The sequence below is a fragment of the Microcaecilia unicolor genome, chromosome 2, assembly GCF_901765095.1.
Source record: "Microcaecilia unicolor chromosome 2, aMicUni1.1, whole genome shotgun sequence".
NCBI lineage: Eukaryota > Metazoa > Chordata > Amphibia > Gymnophiona > Siphonopidae > Microcaecilia > Microcaecilia unicolor.
In genome coordinates, this window is record NC_044032.1 from 198,392,486 (window position 1) to 198,415,820 (window position 23,335).

The 23,335-nt window shown below is 43.5% G+C and overlaps 1 protein-coding gene across 1 annotated transcript in view; it reads right to left on the reverse strand.

Annotated features, from left to right (window-relative positions):
* Positions 1-22,810, reverse strand: part of S1PR3 (sphingosine-1-phosphate receptor 3) — a 52,801-nt gene extending 29,991 nt beyond the window's left edge. Inside the window, exon 1 of the mRNA XM_030192334.1 lies at positions 22,612-22,810. The gene's annotated coding sequence lies outside the window, so the exon portion shown is untranslated. The remainder of the gene's footprint in view (positions 1-22,611) is intronic.
* Positions 22,811-23,335: the final 525 nt, after the last annotated feature.

Below are 23,335 nucleotides of genomic sequence, written 5' to 3' on the forward strand. Positions count from 1 at the left end.
GGCGGGACACAGGGAGGGAAGGCCCAAAGGGAGGCGAATCCGATCTGCCGCTGCTGCGCTTTCAGTCACGGAGTGAGGTGACAGGTGAGGCGCTGTGATGATTTCAATGTAGGGGGCCCGGCCCGGTGGCGGACGGAGGGGGGTGGGTGGAGATTGCGGTGCGGCAGCCCAGGGGGTAGTGACGATGATGACCTCAGAGGCGGGGCACCGGAGGCGGCCTTGCCCCAGGCCGGCCCAGTCTCTCGGCAGCCCTGATATCAGGAACTTCAGTTACAGTGTGTGGGGGGGGGGGGGGGGGGAAGGGGGGAGTTGGGAGTGGGCAGTTGGGGCATTAGGGCAAATTTGTGAAATGAGCATGACCAGAGGCAGGGAATGAGTTAAATGCGGTTCACAGGAGGAGGGTATTTTTTTTTATAACACTAACCAGCTTGGCTCTTTTAAGATTTTCCCCATTGCATATTGGTTCCAGTGTCTGGTGTAGTTAACTTTCATTAACCAACATGAATAAAAGGGTTATATATGCTGGACATTTTAATTATTATTATGCATTTGGTATTAATAATTCATGTGAACTGCTTTAATAAATTTTCTGAAAGCAGATTATTATGTTTAATCATAGGCAATTGGTGACTCATCTATCTGGGGAGGTTGAAGTGGGGAGGGGCTAAGGTGAGATTATTGGGCGGAGTTAGGGTCAGGTTATGGGGCAGAATGGAATGGAGCAAGTTAACATTCTTGGCATGGGGGCAGCACCTACGTCAGCAGTAAAAGGGCAGTGGGGCACTTTTGAATACAGCAAGAAAATGGCTTGGGTGCAGCTGTATCAGCTGTCTCTCCAGTTCTTCTGTTACTGATGGTAATATGCACACTGAATACACTCTGGCAATTATGTGCCAAAATAATCTAAATAATGCACAAAAATAATACCACATATTAAACAGAAAAATATATGCAAGTACTTTAACTCTTGACTCCCAGACAACCCTAGCTCCCTAGTCTAGTATCTTCCTGTTGGCCATTAGAATAGTGGTGTTCAGCAATACTAACAGAAATGTTATGGTTAATGGGAATGATAAAATGATTTGCCTATCAGTTTATCTTTTTGTTGTTGCATTGCCAGATGGCCACCAGACTCCAGATCTGCTGGCTTTTAGTTCATTTATGTTTGGAATGGGTATTTTTTATTTTTGTTACATTTGTACCCTGCACTTTCCCACTCATGGCAGGCTCGATGCGGCTTACATGGGGCAATGGAGGGTTAAGTGACTTGCCCAGAGTCACAAGGAGCTGCCTGTGCCTGCAGTGGGAATCAAACTCAGTTCCCCAGGACCAAAGTCCACCACCCTAACCACTAGGCCACTCGGTAATATCTGTATTAGCTGTACCTAATGCTTAGAGCATCAGTCTGAGAACCAGGGAAGCCAGAATTCCCACTGCTACTCCTTGAGATCTTGAACAAGCCACAAAACCTTCCATTGCCTTGGGTAATACATGACCGACCTTATAGACCTGCCAACCAGAAACACAATTGGACCATCATGAACATACTTAAATCTTCACTACCCTAGCTGCAAAAGACTCAAGTACAAATCAATATACAGATCCAGCTTCTCCTATATAAGCACGCAAGTGTGGAATGCACTACCAAAAGCCATAAAAACAACTTACAACCGGAAATCACTAAAGACCAACCTGTTCGAAAAGGCATACCCCACTGACCCAACCTAAGTGCCTGAACCCAGCAACACAACGAAAACAAAGCCCGTAATGAACATTATATAACTCTTCTTCCTTACGATTCTCCAAATGTTGTAACACATAAAGGGGCATAATCGAATGCGAATGCCCATCTCCATGGGCATCTATCTCCGAGAACGGGTACGTGAAGGGGCGGGACAAACCGTATTTTTGGAAAAAATGGGCGTCATTTTTTTTCTGATAATACGGTTTGTGCCAGCCAAATGCATCGGATTTGTGCGGATTTGAGCTGGGCGGTTTCGTTATTCAGCGATAATGGAAACTGAAGGCATCCAGCTCAAAAACTAACAAATCCAAGGCATTGGCTCGTGGGAGGGGCCAGGATTCGTAGTGCACTGGTCCCCCTCACATGCCAGGACACCAACCGGGCACCCTAGGGGGCACTTGTAACAATTAAAAAAAAAGTTAACTACCTCTGAAGTCCATAGCTCCCTTCCCTTGGGTGCTGAGCCCCCCAAATCCCCCCTAAAACCCACTGCCCACAACTCTACACCATTACCGTAGCACTTATGGCTGAAGGGGGGCACCTAGATGTGGGTACAGTGGGTTTTCGGGGCGGTTTGAAGGGCTTCCATTTACCACCACAAGTGTAACAGGTAGGGGGGATGGGCCTGGGTCCACCTGGCTGAAGTCCACTGCACCCACTAACAACTGCTCCAGGGACCTGCATACTGCTATGATGGAGTGGTATGACATTTGAGGCTGGCATACAGGCTGGAAAAAAAAGTTTTTAAAGTTGTTTTTTGGGTGGGAGGGGGTTAGTGACCACTGGAGGAGTCAGGGGTGGTCATCCCTGCTTCCCTTCGGTGGTCATGTGGTCATTTAGGGCACTTTTTTGGGACTTGTTCGTGAAAAAATGGTCCAAAAAAAGTGACCCAAATTCGCGCTAAAAACGCCTTTCTTTTTTTGATTAATCGGCCAAGGACACCCATCTCTCCTCAGCCGATAAACACGCCCCAGTCCCGCCTTCACCACGCCTCCGACACTGCCCCATCAACTTTGGCTGTTTCCATGATGGAGTGCAGTTGAAGACGCCCAAAATGGGCGTTCAATTATACCGATTTGGGCGCCCACGGGAGAAAGACGCCCATCTCCCAATTTGGGTTGAAAAATAGGCGTCTTTCTCTTTCGAAAATAAGGCGGATAATCTCTTTTGATATTCACATCACCCTGTATTTGTTATCATCACCGGAGGTGGCTAACATTTCATGGTACAATTTAAGCCACATTGAGCCTGCAAATAGGTGGGGAAATGTGGGGTACAAATGTAACAAATAAATAAATAAATAAAAGCAGACTGTAAGCCCTCCATAGACAGGAAAGTTCCTGGATCTGAATTAAAGCATTTACTGTACCTGAATATAACTGATACTGAGCTACAACTTAAAGCGGCGTGAGCTAAATCCAAATTCTAGTTCCAGGTATAAAGTGAATCAATACAAAACTGTACAAAAAAATCATTCAGGACCTATAAAGCAATTTTGCCATACCATAACTGTATTAACTTCCAAGGTTCACACAACAAAGGCCTACCTAGGAAAAGGCAGCACTGTAAAAGTTGCAGTGAGCGGTAGAGAACTTACTGGAAAATTATATAAACTGGAGTAGTATAGATCAATCCTACATAGACATTCAGTGCTGAGAGAATATCCAACCTTTCTCATACACAAACACGAGTACAGAAAAATTAACCACAACTAAAAATAGAAATTTGTAGACAAAAATTAAACTGAAGCCCCCCAAAAGCCAGATTCTGCATATAGTGTAACACCAGAGAATTAGAAGCCATGACACATGTCCCTCTGAACTGTGCAAAATTATAAAGATTGCAAATGTAAATGTTCAAAAACTGACACATTCCAATTGCTACATTAAAAATTAACAAATTAAAAGAAATTTAAAAAACAGAAAATAAGATGATACTTTTTATTGGACATTTCATTTTTTCAGAGGCCAAAACCTCAGGAAACAGTATACTGTCCCGAGACTTTGGAGAATATCAATTCTCCCAGTTGAAGATTTTAGATACTTGAAGATCATAGTTGGCGCTGAATTATCTTTTGATGAGCAAGTTTCCAATCTTATTAAGAAGAGTTTTGTAGTTTGCGATTATTGAGATGAATAAAACATTTATTTGATGAAAAGATGATTCATATAGTACTGCATGGATTATTGCAATGTAATATATGCATGGACATCTAACGCAAATATTAGATGACTTCAGATATTGTAAAACACAGCGCTTTCAGGGCCCTGTTTACAAATCCACGCTATAGGTGCACTAACATTTTTAGTGCACGGTGAAAATTAGTGTGCACTAACGTTAAAGACACCCATATAGGTACATAAGTAATGCCACACTGGGAAAAGACCAAGTATCCTGTCCACGACAGCAGCCAATCCAGGCCAAGGGCACCTGGCAAGCTTCCCAAACGTACAAACATTCTATACATATTATTCCTGGAATTGTAGATTTTTCCCAAGTCCATTTAGTAGTGGTTTATGGACTTGTCCTTTAGGAAGCCGTCCAAACCTTTTTTAAAACTCCGATAAACTAACTACCTTTACTACATTCTCTAGCAACTAATTCCAGAGTTTAATTACATATTGAGTGAAGAAACATTTTCTCCGATTTGTTTTAAATTTACTACACTGTAGTTCCATCGCATGCCCCCTAGTTCTAGTATTTTTGGGAAGCGTGAACAGACGCTTCACATCCACCTGTTCCACTCCACTCATTATTTTATATACCTCTATCATGTCTCCCCTCAGCCGTCTCTTCTCCAAACTGAAAAGCCCTAGCCTCCTTAGTCTTTCTTCATAGGGAAGTCATCCCATCCCCGCTATCATTTTAGTCGCCCTTCGCTGCACCTTTTCCAATTCTACTATATCTTTCTTGAGATGCGGTGACCAGAATTGAACACAATACTCAAGGTGCGGTCGCACCATGGAGTGATACAATGGCATTATAACATCCTCATACCTGTTTTCCCTACCTTTCCTAATAATACCCAACATTCTATTCACTTTCCTAGCCGCAGCAGCACACTGAGCAGAAGGTTTCAGTGTTTTATCGACGACAACACCCATATCCCTTTCTTGGTCCGTAACTCCTAACATGGAACTTTGCATGACATAGCTTTAATTCAGGTTCCTTTTTTCCACATGCATCACCTTGCACTTGCTCATATTAAACGTCATCTGCCATTTAGCCGCCCAGTCTCCCAGTCTCGTAAGGTCCTTCTGTAATTTTTCACAATCCTGTCATGAGTTAACAACTTTGAATAACTTTGTGTCAACAGGAAATTTAATTACCTCACTGGTTACTCCCATCTCTAAATCATTTATAAATATATTAAAACGCAGAGGTCCTAGCACAGACCCCTGAGGAACCGCACTAGCTACCCTACTCCATTGTGTATACTGCCCATTTAACCCCACTCTCTGTTTCCTATCCTTCAACCAGTTTTTAAGCCACAATAGCACATTTCCTCCTATCCCATGACCCTCCAATTTCCTCTGTAGCCTTTCATGAGGTACCTTGTCAAATGCCTTTTGAAAATCCAGATACACAATATCAACCAGCTCCCCTTTGTCCACATGTTTGTTTACTCCTTCAAAGAATTGAAGTAAATTGGTCAGGCAAGATTTCCCCACACAAAAGCCATGCTGACTTGGTCTCAGTAATCCATGTCCTTGGATGTGCTCTGTAATTTTGTTTTTAATAATAGCCTCTACCATTTTCCCCGGCACCGACGTCAGACTCACCAGTCTATAATTTCCCGGATCTCCCCTGGAACCTTTTTAAAAAATTGGCGTTACATTGGCCACCGTCCAATCTTCCGGTACCATGCATTAGATTATTAGGTAATAGTAGGACATTCATTCATGTTATACCACTAAAAAATCATTGGCTACCAACTCTTTATAGAATTAAGTTTAAGGTACTGACTTTGGCTCATGGGGCATATTATTCATTGCAAGGGCATTGAGGTCTTCACAGGACAATACATAATCTTTCACTATGAAGAGCAGGATTTAAATCAACTAAGACACAACCCTTTTTTTATTTAGTCCCTTCTTCTTGGAATCAACTTCCCAGTAATGTACGATTGGAGGAAGATTTTAACAGGTTAAAAATCTCTTTGAAAACACTTTAAGGAGGCTTTTAATACTGACTGCAGGGATAAGGAACAGGTTCACCGATGTTTTTGTAAAGGATAAGGCTCATGCAATTTGATGAATAAGATATAAGTTCTTGTATGAATGGTGTTATTTATTTATTTATTTATTTGTGACATTTGTATCCCACATTATTTCAAACAAGTTTGAGTTCAATGTGGTTTACAATAAACAGTATAGGATACATAACAAAGAATAATGCATAAGAAAGTAATTTGTTGTAAGAATCCAATTTTACAATATAGTATCACAAACATACTGGGATAGCTGTGGATGTTTAACATTTAGGAAAAATCTATTATGAATGAGAAATTGTACATGAAGTTAACAGAAAGTTAATGGTAAATAGAGTAATAACCAATTCAGGTAATAGTTAATAATTCATTAATAATTAATAATAGGTCTTGCCTGTCATTATTATGGAGTTCCTAGCTTTAACTTATGTTATGTTTGTCATTTTATATTTTTATTAGATAGACCAAAGTGATTCACAAATTCTTTCTAAAAGTGGTATATTACATTTTATTAAACATAAACATAAACCTGAAGAAGATTTTGGCCTCTAAAAGCTAGTCAAAAATGTAGTAAAATATCTTTTTATTGGACTATCAGCTTTTTTTCTTTTATTTGTGTTTATTAACTTTAAGGACCCTCTTTACTAAGCCACGCTGTAGGCGTGCAACCATTTTTTACTGTGCGCTAAAAATGAGTGCACGCTAATGCTAAAGACACATATATTCCTATGGGTGTCTCTAGCGTTAGCGTGCACCTAAGTAAACAAGGCCCTAAGTGGACTAACAAACTACCACGATACTTCATCCTAAATTAAAAATAAACTGGTTGATATTCAAAGCAATTTAAGCAGGAAGAAGGGACTTCTGCTCACTTAAATTGCTTGTCTGTGGCAAACCGAGAATATTCAGCGGCACTTAACTGGTTAACGCAGCTGAATATTCATGGTTAGCACCTAAGCTGAAACTGGCTAACTTGTGGGCATTCTGGGGGTGGAGCTGGCACTTATGTGGTCAAGTGCTGATATTCAGCCCCATAACTGCGCAAGATAACTGTTTAAATTGAGCTGTATAAATAGCAGTCCTATCTTTAAGTGGTTCTGTCTCTCTATCCATTCAAATTTCATTCAAGTTATTCAGTCTTCAATCTCCCTCTTTTGACTGTGTCTACCTACAGTTTTCTATCTATTTCCCTCACTATAGTCCTCCCATTCTTATTCTTCTTATTGCCCAGTCTTTTACTAACTCTTTCCTCTCTCCCCTCTACCATCTAGCATCTTCCTTCTACCGCTGCTATCCAGTATCTCCTTCCTCTCTTTCTACCACCTGCCATTCAGCATCTTCTGTGTGTCTCTCTCTTCCACCCTGCTAGCCAGCATCTCGTCTCTCTCCTTTGTCATCCAGTATTATCTGTTGCTTCTCTCGCTATCTCTCTCTCTTTCTCTCACCTGCCATCCAACATCTCTCTTGACTTTATCTCTCTCCCTGCATCCAGCATCTCCTCTCTTATCTCTCTCCCCCATCATTCGGCATCCCCTCTCTATCTCCCCCCCCCTCCTCTGCTATTCAGTATGCCTTCTCTGCCTTTCTCCCGATCATCCAGCCCTTAACCTGTCTGTGTCTGTCTGTCCTTGGCATGCAGCATTGTGGCTGTCTCTCTTTCTTTCTCTTTCTTCCCTCTTCACTATCTCTTGGAGTGGAGGAGTAGCCTAGTGGTTAGTGCAGTGGACTTTGATCCTGGGGAACTGAGTTCAATTCCCACTGCAGCTCCTTGTGACTCTAGAGCAAGTCACTTAACCCTCCATTGCCCCTGGTACAAAATAAGTACCTGAATATATGTAAACTGCTTTGAATATAGTTGCAAAAACCTCAGAAAGGTGGTATATCAAGTCCTGTTTCCCTTTCCCCCCTTCCCTTATCATTCAGCATTGCCCTGTCTCTCTCTCTTTCTCATGCCACAGTTTCTGATGGTTTATTCCTAGTATTTTATAAAGGCCCTTTTTCTAAACTTGCAGTAAATAAGTTTTAATGAGGGATTTTACAGTGCAATAATTGCAAATTTTATATGGCACATTTTGAAGGCTTTCACGCTATTTATTTTTTGCAGGTCGTGCACTAGTGTTACCATTCCCTCTAGTGATTTAACATGGGAGCACATATTGCCTTCTATTTAGGAGGCGTTACATGCTCCTGCAATAACTCTGCTTTACACAGTTAGTATGTGGTAAGTATAATGCACTAGCCATCTTATAGTCAGCACTATTTAACCAGTCAGAAATGGCTCCTGGTTGGTTATATAGTGCTTAACTGGCTATCTGTGAAAATTCAGTGGGAGATAGCCAGTTATCTCCTGCTTACTATTCACGGACAGCGCTTACCCTGGATTCTATATAGCGCAGCTAGAATTACACACGATTACACGCATAAATCTACACATATTCTATAACTACATGCGTACATTAACAAGCTGTTAACAGCTCTTAACAAGCAATAACGAGCACTAATTGGCAAAAATTAGAATTTACGCGCGTATTCTGTAATGTACTGTGCCTAAATTCTAATGTGTGCAGGCAAAAAGGGGCATGCTTAGTGGGCATGGAAATGGGCATTTCATGGGTGTTCCAAAATCTACATACGAGTTTTAAAATATGGGCCAGTGCTCGTAAATCTACGCGCATGGATTTACACCAGCTTTTTGTTGACGTAAATGGACATGCATAGATTTAGTCATATGAGCTACACCTAAGCGAATGCTAAATACTGTGCGTAAATTTGCATGCAGAATTTAGAATACACTTAAGCGTAATTGTCTAACATGCGTCAATTGTAGGCACCATATATAGAGAATCAGGCCCTTAGAGGATAACCAGCTATACTGTGCGATATAGCCGGCTATCCGCAAATATTCACTGCATCGTCAGCTAACTTTGGCAGCCAAAGAGGGCAACCGAAATAGCATGGCTATCTTTAAACTTAACCGGCTAGCACCGAATATTGACTTGGTCGGTTAAGTCTAAACCGGCCTACCATAGAGGAGTGGAGGAGTGGCCTAGTGGTTAGAGTAGTGGACTTTAGTCCTGGGGAACTCGGTTTGATTCCCACTGCAGGCACAGGCAGCTCCTTGTGACTCTGGGCAAGTCACTTAACCCTCCATTGCCCCAGGTACAAATAAGTACCTGTATATAATATGTACATTGAACCTGCTATGAGTGGGAAAGCATGGGGTATGAATGTAAGAAAAAAAAAACCCCAGATATTCATTGTCAGTCACTGGAAATGGCTCAGCATTGAAAATCTGGGCTCAGTGCTGACCATGGGAGGCAGGCTGATTATGTTCCACAGTCTTAATATTGGCCCCTAGCTGTATAATGCTTCCACACCCACTCTCCACCAAGCCAGTCCCCTTTGGAGAAAAATTAAGAAAACTACTATAACATGTGGAAGCGAACTACCGCACAACTGCTTAACATGTTTGTGCTGCAGCCTGTTATCGTATGCTAACAAGAGGGACTTCGAAAAAAAAAGATTGCATTGGAGGCAAAAACACATAGTAAAAATTTTTTTTAGGTATATTAAAAGCAGAAAACTGGCAAAAGAATCGGTTGGACCGCTAGATAACCGAGGAGTAAAAGGGGCGATCAGGGAAGACAAAGCCATAGTAGAGAGATTAAATGAATTCTTTGCTTCGGTCTTCACCAAGGAAGATTTGGGTGGGATACCGGTGTCGGAAATGGTATTCGAAGCTGACGAGTTGGAGAAACTTAAAGAATTCTCTGTAAACCTGGAGGATGTAATGGGGCAGTTCTACAAACTGAAGAGTAGCAAATCTCCTGGACTGGATGGTATTCATCCCAGAGTACTGATAGAACTGAAAAATGAGCTTGCGGAGCTATTGTAAGAAATATGTAATTTATCCTTAAAATCGAGCGTGATACTGGAAGATTAGAGGTTGGCCAATGTAAAGCCGATTTTTAAAAAAGGTTCCAGAAGAGATCCTGGAAATTATAGACCGGTGAGACTGATGTCGGTGCCGGGCAAAATGGTAGAGACTATTATTAAGAACAAAATTACAGAGCATATTCAAAAGCATGGATTAATGAGACAAAGAGGGGCATAATCGAACACGAACGCCCATCTCCATGGGCGTCTATGTCCGAGAACGGGTACGTGAAGGGGCGAGACAGACCGTATTTTCGAAAAAAAATGGGCGGCCATCTTTTTTTTTCGATAATACGGTTTGTGCCGGGCAAATGCATCGGATGTGTGCAGATTTGAGCTGGGCGGTTTCGTTTTTCAGCGATAATGGAAACTGAAGGCGCCCAGCTCAAAAACGAACAAATCCAAGGCATTGGCTCGTGGGAGGGGCCAGTATTCGTAGTGCACTGGTCCCCCTCACATGCCAGGACACCAACCGGGCACCCTAGGGGGCACTTGTACCAATTTAAAAAAAGTTTCATACCTCCCAAGTCCATAGCTCCCATCCCTTGGGTGCTGAGCCCCTCAAATCCCCTGCAAAACCCACTGCCCACAACTCTACACCATTACCATAGCCCTTATGGATGAAGGGGGGCACCTACATGTGGGTACAGTGGGTTTTGGGGGCGGTTTGGAGGGCTCCCATTTACTACCACAAGTGTAACAGGTAGGGGGGGATGGGCCTGGGTCCACCTGCCTGAAGTCCACTGCACCCACTAACAACTGCTCCAGGGACCTGCATACTGCTGTCATGGAGCTGGGTATGACATTTGAGGCTGGCATACAGGCTGGGAAAAAAAGATTTTAAAGTTGTTTTTTGGGTGGGAGGGGGTTAGTGACCACTGGGGGAGTCAGGGGTGGTCATCCCCGATTCCCTCCGGTGGTCATCTGGTCATTTAGGGCACTTTTTTGGGACTTGTTCGTGAAACAAATGGTCAAAAAATGACCCAAATTCACGCTAAAAACGCCTTTCTTTTTTCGATTATCGGCTGAAGGCGCCCATCTCTCCTCGGCCGATAACCACGCCCCAGTCCCGCCTTCACCAAGCCTCCGACACGCCCCCGTCAACTTTGCCCATTTCCGCGATAGATTGCAGTTGAAGACGCCCAAAATCGGCTTTCGATTATACCAATTTGGGCACCTTTGCGAGATGGGCGCCCATCTCCTGATTTGGGTCAAAATATGGGTGCCCAACACTTTCGAAAATAAGGCTGAAAGTCAACATGGATTTAGTGAAGGGAAATCTTGCCTCACCAATCTATTACATTTCTTTGAAGGGGTGAACAAACATGTAGATAAAGGTGAGCCGGTTGGTATTGTGTATCTGGATTTTCAGAAGGAATTTGACACAATACATCATGAAAGACTCCAGAGGAAACTGGAGAGTCATGGGATAGGAGGTAGTGTTCTATTGTGGATTAAAAACTGGTTAAAAGATAGAAAACAGAGAGTAGGGTTAAATGGTCAGTATTCTCAATGGAGAAGGGTAGTTAGTGGGGTTCCCCAGGGGTCTGTGCTGGGACCGCTGCTTTTTAACATATTTATAAATGACCTAGAGATGGGAGTAACCAGTGAGGTAATTAAATTTGCTGATGACTCAAAGTTATTCAAAGTTGTTAGATCGCGGGAGGATTGTGAAAAATTACAAGACAACTTTACGAGACTGGGAGACTGGGTGTCTAAATGGCAGATGACGTTTAATGTGAGCAAGTGCAAAGTATGCATGTGGGAAAGAGTAACTTGAATTATACAGTGGGGGAAATAAGTATTTGATCCCTTGCTGATTTTGTAAGTTTGCCCACTGACAAAGACATGAGCAGCCCATAATTGAAGGGTAGGTTATTGGTAACAGTGAGAGATAGCACATCACAAATTAAATCCGGAAAATCACATTGTGGAAAGTATATGAATTTATTTGCATTCTGCAGAGGGAAATAAGTATTTAATCCCTCTGGCAAACAAGACCTAATACTTGGTGGCAAAACCCTTGTTGGCAAGCACAGCGGTCAGACGTCTTCTGTAGTTGATGATGAGGTTTGCACACATGTCAGGAGGAATTTTGGTCCACTCCTCTTTGCAGATCATCTCTAAATCATTAAGAGTTCTGGGCTGTCGCTTGGCAACTCGCAGCTTCAGCTCCCTCCATAAGTTTTCAATGGGATTAAGGTCTGGTGACTGGCTAGGCCACTCCATGACCCTAATGTGCTTCTTCCTGAGCCACTCCTTTGTTGCCTTGGCTGTATGTTTTGGGTCATTGTCGTGCTGGAAGACCCAGCCACGACCCATTTTTAAGGCCCTGGCGGAGGGAAGGAGGTTGTCACTCAGAATTGTACGGTACATGGCCCCATCCATTCTCCCATTGATGCGGTGAAGTAGTCCTGTGCCCTTAGCAGAGAAACACCCCCAAAACATAACATTTCCACCTCCATGCTTGACAGTGGGGACGGTGTTCTTTGGGTCATAGGCAGCATTTCTCTTCCTCCAAACACGGCGAGTTGAGTTCATGCCAAAGAGCTCAATTTTTGTCTCATCTGACCACAGCACCTTCTCCCAATCACTCTCGGCATCATCCAGGTGTTCACTGGCAAACTTCAGACGGGCCGTCACATGTGCCTTCCGGAGCAGGGGGACCTTGCGGGCACTGCAGGATTGCAATCCGTTATGTCGTAATGTGTTACCAATGGTTTTCGTGGTGACAGTGGTCCCAGCTGCCTTGAGATCATTGACAAGTTCCCCCCTTGTAGTTGTAGGCTGATTTCTAACCTTCCTCATGATCAAGGATACCCCACGAGGTGAGATTTTGCGTGGAGCCCCAGATCTTTGTCGATTGACAGTCATTTTGTACTTCTTCCATTTTCTTACTATGGCACCAACAGTTGTCTCCTTCTCGCCCAGCGTCTTACTGATGGTTTTGTAGCCCATTCCAGCCTTGTGCAGGTGTATGATCTTGTCCCTGACATCCTTAGACAGCTCCTTGCTCTTGGCCATTTTGTAGAGGTTAGAGTCTGACTGATTCACTGAGTCTGTGGACAGGTGTCTTTCATACAGGTGACCATTGCCGACAGCTGTCTGTCATGCAGGTAACGAGTTGATTTGGAGCATCTACCTGGTCTGTAGGGGCCAGATCTCTTACTGGTTGGTGGGGGATCAAATACTTATTTCCCTCTGCAGAATGCAAATAAATTCATATACTTTCCACAATGTGATTTTCCGGATTTAATTTGTGATGTGCTATCTCTCACTGTTACCAATAACCTACCCTTCAATTATGGGCTGCTCATGTCTTTGTCAGTGGGCAAACTTACAAAATCAGCAAGGGATCAAATACTTATTTCCCCCACTGTAGCTACGTCATGCAAGGTTCCACGTTAGGAGTCACGGACCAAGAAAGGGAGCTAGGTGTCGTCGTTAATAATACATTGAAACCTTCTGCTCAGTGTGCTGCTGCAGCTAAGAAAGCAAATAGAATGTTAGGTATTATTAGGAAAGAAATGGAAAACAAAAATGAAGATGTTATAATGTCTTTGTATCGCTCCATGGTGCGACTGTACCTCGAATATTGTGTTCAATTCTGGTTGCCGCATCTCAAAAAACATATAGTGGAATTAGAAAAGGTGCAGAGAAGGGCGACGAAAATGAGAAAGGGGATGGGACAACTTCCCTATGAGGAAAGGCTTAAGCGGCTAGGGCTCTTCAGCTTGGAGAAAAGGCGGCTGAGGGGCGATATGATAGAGGTCTATAAAATAATGAGTGGAGTTGAACGGGTAGATGTGAAGCGTCTGTTTATGCTTTCCAAAAATACTAGGACTAGGGGGCATGCGATGAAGCTACAATGTAGTAAATTTAAAACAAATCAGGGAAAATGTTTCTTCACTCAACCTGTAATTAAACTCTGGAATTCATTGCCAGAGAATGTGGTAAAGGCGGTTAGCTTAGCGGAGTTTAAAAAAGGTTTGGGTGGCTTCCTAAAGGAAAAGTCCATAGACCATTATTAAATGGACTTGGGGAAAATCCACTATTTCTGGGATAAGCAGTATAGAATGTTTTGTACTTTTTGGGGATCTTGCCAGGTATTTGTGACCTGGATTGGCCACTGTTGGAAACAGGATGCTGGGCTTGATGGACCTTTGGTCTTTCCCAGTATGGCAATACTTATGTACTTATGTAATTGGCAGTAATTAGTATTATTTTACAGAAAGTGTGGTGGAAACGTGAAATGGACTCCCAGTGGTGGTTGTGGAGTCGAGGACTTCGTCAGAATTTAAGAAGGCACGGGATGAGCACGTGGGATCGCTTAGGAAAAGGAAGAGTTAGGGGTTTTAGAGGATGGGCAGACTGGATGGTCCATTTGGCCTTTATCTGCCGTCATGTTTCTATGTTTTTATTAGGAGTTATGCATGGATCTGTCCTATGCTCTATTCTATTACATACACACCTAAATTTCATAGGGTCCCTTTTACTAAGCAGCGGTAAGCTAAACAGGAAGTACCACCAGGCTACTGCAGCAGCCCCGGTGGTACTTTCCACCCCTAGCGTGCCTTCATATCTGGAGTGTACCCAGCAGTAATCGGGCAGTGCTATGCACTGCCCGGTTACCGCTGAGTTAGCGTGGGAGCCCCTACTGCCACCTCAATGGGTGGCGATAAGGGATTCCCAAAATGGCCGTGCAGCAAGTGCTTTACTTGCCACACGGCTATTTCCTGCAGGAAAGAGAGACTTCCCTTTTACCTGCTGTGGTAAAAGGGGGTCTCGATGCCTGTGAAAAACACATGCTGATGCCAGTGCAGGCCCCCTTTTGCCGCAGCTTAGTAAAAGGGCCCATAGTATGCAACTCCAAAGGAGGCATGACCATAGGAAGGGCATGGGGGGGTCAGGGCATTGGAGTAAAAAAGAAAACAAACAAAATCCAACGTGGAAGGGGCGTATCTGACCTTCAGCGGTAGGGGGGGCCAGAGCCGAGGTGAGGGGGCACATTTTGGCCCCCCACGGCGCCGCCGCCACCCCCTCGCTGCCGCCGCCATCATCGCCGACACCCCCTGCCGCTGCTGCCATCATCGCCGACACCCACCCCCACTGCCGCCGACCCTCTCGACCCCCAGCTCGCTCGTTTGCTTGCCGTCGCCTACCTGGGCTGGCGGGGACCCCATCCCCCCGCCAGCCGAAGTCTTCTTCCTTCCTTTCAGGTTTCTGAGTCTGACATCTTGCACGTTACGTGCAGGACGTCAGACTCAGAAACCTGAAAGGAAGGAAGAAGACTTCGGCTGGCGGGGGATGGGGTCCGCACCAGCCCAGGTAGGCGACGGCGAGTGAGTGGGCAGGTGAGCGGGCGGGGGGGGGGGTCGACGGTAGGGGGGTCCAGGGCCAAATCTACGGGGGCCCTGGCCCCCGTGGCCCCATAGCAGCGACGCCCCTGCGTGGAACTGTATCAGGGTCTGTGGAGCATAACAGCAAACAGCCATTTGTTTGGAGTTCCGCATATGCTCCACGGACCCTGATGCAGTATATCGAAACCTTGGCCACAATTGGCCATGGAACAGTTGCAGAAGATGTCATAGCACGTTTAAGTAAAGTAAAAAAAATATTTTGAAAAAATTAAGTGTCTGCACTAAGGGAGGTTTTTTCAGCCCATGCTGACAGTAAGACCTCCATTTCTGCTGAACAGCACTATTTGCAGGGAGCCTGTTGAGGCTTTTTTCCTCCCATTTAAATTATTTAAGTGTACATGAATATAGAACTATAGTAATATAGTTTTCAATAGTGAGTGAGGGATAAAAATGTTTGTGTATAAAATAAGGTATAAATAGGCACCTATTGGTCCTGTCTAACAGACTGAAAGAACAACTGATGCTTTCATATGGAAATTCGATATCAGAATAACTTTGGCTTTCTATTTCCTGTGCTTTGAGTTACATTATGGAACTCTTTACCCACTGCCATTAGATCAGATAATAGCTACTTCAGCTTCTGGAAGAGGCTAAAAACCTTTCTCTTCCCAAAGACTGTTTTATAACAATCCACTACTACCTTTGTTTCCTCAAATCATCTACAAGACGATGCTATAATGTTCTTTTGTTTCCTGCATACACTCTAACGCTATCTGTTTTTGTCTCTCCCAGAATGTAAACTGCACTGAACCCTAGAAAGGGGATATTAGCGGTATACAAGAATTGATTTGATTTCATCCATTCCCCAGTCTACACTGATATTCACTACTGAAGCCTGGACATAAAAACGATCACTCCTTTTTCAGGATGATATATCCCAAATTTTATTGAAATTGGTCAAGTTTTGACAGAATTATGCAGAAAGCAAACTTTGTATAGTTTTTTTTTTTTAACACAGTGGGGTCAACATTCAGCCGGTGGTGGTGGTGGTGAGTGTTTTGCTGACTGTTGCTGGTATTATTCCTGGATATTCAATGTTGGGCCATGTCCAGACTTCAGCACTGAAAATCCAGTTTATGTGGAGATGGCTAATGCGTATTCAGTTGTCAATATTCAGAACTTAAGTGGCTATGGGTATCTTTTACTGAAGCTTAGCTCGAGTTATCTGCAGCAGGGCTCATTTTATTCCTATGGGCCCTGCTGCAGATAACTCGAGCTAAGCTTTAGAAAAAGAATACCTATGGGTTTTATGTGGTCCCATTTATACGATTATCCTGGGTTGTTAAGTGCTGAATATCGGCACTTAACCAGTTAGGTGCTTACTCTGCTCCAGGAATGTCCCCAAATTAGCCGATACTTAGGGGCTGTTAATTTTCAGCAGTGATAACTGGTTAAGTGCTGCTGAAAATTAGTGGATAGCCTCAAACAAATGATTTAACTGGTCAGTCTCATTTTTAATATCAACCAGAGTGTATTTTGTGCTTTGTCTTTAGTCTGGGCTTTTCTAGTACCAATGGAGACTTCTTCATTAGGACACAAAATTCCCATAAATTACTACTACTACTACTTTTTATCATGAGACTTGAGGTGGCCCAGTGTTATTACATCAATTTTTAAGATTGTAAGCCTTGATGAAACTAATGGAAAAACATGAGGCCATACATTAGGACAAAAAAAAAAAGAAAGAGTGATCATGTTTATGTTTAAATCTGCTTATTGATCAGCCAATTGCAAGATACAACAATTGAAAACATTACAACAGTTGAGCCGTGCTTATTATTATTTCCTTTAAAATTAACACCCTGAGCTTCAAGGGTCATTGAATGGTTCTCTCCTTTATTTGTGGATTAAGTAGTATATATTATAGCCTTGTATATATGATTACTTTGATGTATAGCTTTATCTGAGTTATGCTTTTCTTGTCAAGTATCTTGCTTGTATAATAATATTTAAAGGCAAAAAAAAAAAAATCAAACCGTTGAGCCGGCTCATAGTTTTTCCTTCTATCCGTCAACTCTGTGGCATAAATGGCAAGTCTCTTTCAACTTAAAGGAAACTCTGGAAAGAGAGACCATAAGATGAGGTTAAAAGGGGATAGACCCAGAAGTAATGTAAGGAAATACTTCTTTACGGAAAGGGTGGTAGATGCTTGGAACAACGTCCTGGTAGAGGTGTTGGAGATGAAGACTGTATCTGAATTAAACAAAGCACGAGAGACAAGCACATAAGATCTTCTAGGGACAGGAAAAGATAGTAGATGATATGGATGGACAGACTTGATAGACCATGTGGACTTCATCTGCCATCATTTTCTCTGTTTCTATGTAACTACAAAATACCATAAGTAGCATTAACAACTTTCCCACTACCCACCCCCTCATTTCCCCTACATCCTGCCCCCCCCCAATCAACCCCCCCCCCCAACTACCGAAGTATAGAGAGTCATAGCATCACACTTTAAATCTATGACAAACTCTATTGCCAAATTTCCAGCATATCCAAGTTAATAACATTCACTTTCACCTATTTTCATTATTCTACTTCTCGCTCTTTGGGGCAGGTATTCCAAAATAGGTCCCATACTGTTTGAAAAGTTATCCACTGTTGCATCTAAGTGATCAGTTCTTGAATGTAATGCATTACATTGTCATCTGATAGACTTGCCTAGGTGGGAACTCAATATAAAATCTGAGGGTCCGAATGATTGTGGGCAGAGGTCCACAGTCCTAAACTCTACAAAATTATACAGCTGATCCCTAGCAGACAACCATGCCATCATTGCATGTCCTGCTAACTCCAATTCAATTCTCTGCTGAGCAAGTGTTCAGCAACTGCATCCTTATCACAAAACAGTTTTATACGAGGAATGAGAGGTCTCTGGGGTCCTTTTACTAAGCCGCTTAGGTGCCTATGCGCGCCCGATGCTCACCAAATTGGAGTTACATCTGGTTACCACGTGGCCCTTGCGGTAATTTCAATTTTGGGGTGCATCCGTTACGCGAGTCCTAAAAATATTTTTAAATTTCTGACGCGCGTCAGCTATGTGCGTCAAGTGGCATATGACGAGCATAGGTCATTACCACCCGGTTACCGCGTGAAACCTTACCGCTAAGTCAATGGCTGGCAGTAAGATCTCAGACCCAAAATGGACGCACGGCAATTTTCATTTTGCCGCACACCCATTTTTGGTAAAAAAAATTTTAAAGGTATTTTTTACAGGTGCGCTGAAAAATGATTCTGCGCGCTCCAAAAACACACGTCTACACTACCGCAGGCCATTTTTCAGCACACCTTTGTAAAAAGGCCCCTCTGCATTCAAAAGTGAAGAAGACAAATGTTCAAACACTGGGCTAAAACTGGGCTTGGGTCTTGTCCATTTCCCACACTTATTTGCTTTACAAAGCGTGTTCAGGTTTAAAATCATATCTGCCTGTTTGGCTTTAGAAATTCTAGGGTTATTGAACAATAAATGAGTAACTTGAGGCAACTGTTGCAGCTTGTTTTTTTTTCCACTGAAAAACCAGCAAGAAGTTTTCTGGCATTTGTGGCATTCCATTAACTCATATACCAGGAATTGAAAATGATAAAGTTTGTGACCTATTCACATTAGTGATGAATATGGAAAGCTATGCACTTTCACATCTCTATTTTACATTAGTTGTTTTGCAGTAAATAATTCACTGTTCTTCTCATTTTGCTTCTTACTGTCTCCTAGACGGCTCTCAGGACTCTCTAAATGCTCAGGTAAATGCGAGTGCTTTCCGAGTGCTCTACTAACATTTCCAAATGTAAACCTTGATTTGAAAACCTTTCAAATGAGAGTCCTGTATTTCAATCACCGTACATCAATAACCCCATGAACATTTCATGTGTTTCTCATTATAAAGTAACTGGTAGACTAAATGTCAGTTGCCAGTATCTGAAGATGATCTGATCATTATAGTAAAATACAGATGTTTTGTATAAACTTTCCTCGTCAAATTCAGCCCAATGAGTTCAACATGAAAACTTTCTACACAAGCCTGAGTTCTTAACCTTATGCCTTCAATCAGAAAACGTAATACATCTGTGCAATCCAGTGAATAATTGAATCCAGAAATATATGCAGAAAAAAAGGTGAAACTACTAAAACCATGAGAGCTCATCTGTACCACACATGCATTCTGGTGAAGAAATTCAGTAAATCACCATAAATGTTTGATCTTGAAGGAAACAGTGACAAAAGTACAATGTGTCTATTTAAGAAAGACTACAAGAACCAGGAAGTGGATGTGATGGACTTCCAAATAATAGTTTTTACTTTTCTTTTTACATTTGCTGGTCTTAACTGTTTTGACATCCATATAATATGGGAATATTTCTAAATGTCTACATTTAGAAGCATAGAATTTTCAACTTGCAAAAGCTTACAACATAACCAAAATCTAGGGTAGCATGAAATAAAATATGCACATAGAAACATCTCCTAGGGAAAAGACTCTTGCTTGTAAGGCATAAAATAAAAGCCAGGCGACCACAGGCAGGAGGAATTCCTAACATATGCTTCAGATTATTCATAAACCCCCAATGCAATAGAGTGTAGTGATATGAGGTTAGACACAGGGAGGTTCCTTGTCTTAAGAAAAACATTTTTTTTCCATTTTGGGGTTGATGCACAAACAAACACAGAGCAGCTAAAATCATGTCACAGATCTAATTACATATTGTACTTACACATAAGTATATGTCAACATCAAAATGTATGGGTGCACATACAGAAACATCTCTCATTTTCCAGTGACTTCTGTATTTCATTTTCTCTAAGGGTTGAAGTAACCTTGTTTCATGTTTAAAGTCCAATTCCCTTCCCTCCATTTCCTTAGACCAGGGGTTCTCAACCTAGTCCTCAGCACCCATATCCCATATGCATGGGATAAATTTGCATGCACTGCCTCCCTTATATGCAAATCTATCTCATGAATATTCATTGTGGGTATCCTGAAAACCTGACTTTTTAGTTGTGTCCCAAGGACCGGGTTGGGAACCCCAGTCTTAGACAGACATGTACAGGGATCATTTTCTGCAATACTAAAAAATTGCATGAATGGACACGTGCCTCTAAACCAAGCATGTATGTATATATGCTGACCAGATCTTATGTACTTAAATGTGCAGTATGCATATGCATTCCGGGTGGAGCTGGTGAGTTATGATGTACATATTTTATTAAATACACATTTGTTTACAGCAGGTGTACATTTGTTCATGATCATTTGCACCCTAACAGGGATAGCTGTGAGAGTCTATTATATAAATACACATGGGTGGCTATATTACGAATTATGCCTAAAAAAAGCATCTTGTTTGGAATTTTTACATAGGCACTGTCAGGGCTGCTGAGAGACTGGGCCAGGCCTGGGGCAAGGCCGCCCCGGGGTCCCGCCCCCTCTGCTGCCCCCCTAAGAGGTCACCGCCCCCCCCCCCCGAGGTCACCACACCGTAGTCCCCAGTCTCCACCCGCCCACCCCCGGCCCTGTCGACAGCCCCCCTCCGTCCACCACCGGGCCGGGTCCCCTGTATTCAAATCACAGCGCCTCACCTCCGTGTGAAAGCGCAGCAGTGGCAGATCGCCTCCCTTCGGGCCTTCCCTCCCTGTGTCCCGCCCTCATCTGATGTAACTTCCGCAAGGGCGAGACACAGGGAGGGAAGGCCCGAAGGGAGGCGATCTGCGGCTGTTGCACATTCACACGGAAGTGAGGTGCTGTGATTTGAATGCAGGGTGCTCGGCCTGATGGCGGACGGTCGACGGAGCCGAGGGCGGGTGGGTGAGACCAGAGACTGTGGTGCCGGGCCCCCTTTGCCGCATTGATTTAACTTCCTGTTTACGCAGGGCGGATTGCACGCGGCAGAGGGAAGGTCCTGGAGTAGGACGTCTTTGCGCCCATAGAGCGCTGCCGCGGGGGGTGGGAGACGGAGACCATGAAGTGCAGGAGAGGAGGCAGCGCCACGGTGGGGTGGGAGAAGGTGAGTGGAGGCAGCGCCGATAACTTTAAATGTGCTGGACAGACGCCTGTGTGTGTGTGTGTGTGTGTGGGGGGGGGGGGGTTGTAGTGCCCACCCATCCAACCCATTGGCCCACCCAAAAATTGTCTTCTGGCTACGCCACTGTTGTAAGCTCTTTGAGCAGGGACTGTCTTTCTTCTATGTTTGTCCAGCACTGTGTACGCCTTGTAGCGCTATAGAAATGCTAAATAGTAGTAGTAGTAATAGTAAGCATGAGTGGACTCTCTTAAAGACAATCATGCACCCACTGGGTTGGAGAAATGTTGGCTTCTTTGTCATTTAAACATGGCAAATTATTTAACTAGTTGAACACAATGGGTTTATGCACTGAAAGCTTCTCCATGGGGAACATTAGTGGGTAAGAACTGCGCCGCCGTATTTGGAAAATCTTGGTTCTCTTAAGAAAAGCAGCCAGAATACCTTTATGGTGATTGCTAGTACAACTGTCAAAGAGCAACAGAAATTGATTCATGCCTATGGACATTTTCTATAATTAGCCCTGACTTTTACCCTATTCTCTGATTTTCCTGTAGGGTTGCTCTGTCTTTAGAGAAGTCAAACATTGTAGTTGAGGTGCTAAACTTTTTTTTTTTTTTTTTTTTTGCATTCACCTTCTTTAATAGGGTGATTCCCTGCTTCCTAGCATGGCTTTTTTCGGATTTTCCTTTTCATCGTTTAAAAGACAACTTTTGAATGGAGTCAAGGCAAATTTGAAGCAGCACTTTGGAGAATTTGTACCATTTAAGTCTCAGGCTTAGATCATTTCTAATTCCAGATGTTCTCACACATGTGGCACTTCAAAACTGCGGTCTTAGAACAAGCCTTCAAAATGTTAGGGACACTTGCTTAAAGCATCCTAAATTTAAACACCCTCCCCCCCCCCCCCCCCAAAAAAAAAACCCTGAGCTGTGCTATTTGACTCTCTATAACTGATCTTTATGCTCTGTGTGTCTTAGGGCAATAACCCCCCCCCCCCCCCCCCCTCCAAAAAAAGGAATCACTTATTAGAGAACCAGAGTCTTATTGGAGGAAATCGACTGAATCAATATTAACAGCACCGCAGACAAATTCCAACTTAGGGGGGGAACTGCAGAAGCATAGTATTCCGTTTAAACAGCAAGTCTACCAGCATTTCTCCAGAGCACGACTGCAGATCACGTAAACCTTTCAGTTTTCGTAACCCCCTTTCTACTCCACCGTCCCGGCAGGATTCTAAAACTGTAAACGGAGGAACTCAACAAATAAAGTGCTATAATTACCTGGACCCTTTCTGAGCTCTAGGACAGGAAGCATCGCGCAGGATGACTTGCTGAGCCGTGCTTAATGCTCCACTTTAGAAAGCAGGATTTGACTTGTAAAGTAGCTTTTGCGGTCCCAAACTGGACTTTTTTTGCGGGCATCCGGGCGAGCTCCCCATGGCAGGCGCAGAGCAGGCTGATGTTTCTGTGCGGGGTGACAAGGAGGTCTCTCTCTCTTCCTGTGCACTTCAGACTGTAAGGTTTGGGACAACTGCAGCTCCTCCTCCTTCTCCTCCTTCTGTGGCCGGGACAGCCCCTCCCCGCCCCATCTCGGTAACTTGTAACAGGGACGAGGAGAGAGAGGGGGAGGGGGGGGGGGGCTTGTCTAAAGCTTGTGTGTACAGCCAGGCATGGAGGCCCCTTTATTACCTGCTGTCTGGACCACTGCTTCTAACAAAACAAAAAAAGGGAACTCCTTATTCTCAAGTTTAAATGCATGTGACAGCTGATTTTTTTTTTTGAGTGACTGCACCATTGAGGGCTTAGAAGATGTATTAACATTAGTTTTCCCATGCCCATGTGTGTAGTGGGAGGGAGCAGTGGAGAGAGGGGATCTTTTCATACATCTGACTTTAAGCAAGACTTCAGTGAGTACAAATGTTGCTAGTTCTTTTTTGGGGAGGGAGGGGAAGGGGGGAGTGGAGATCTTTCTGCTTATTGGGGTTCTGAACCCACTCCTCGGGAC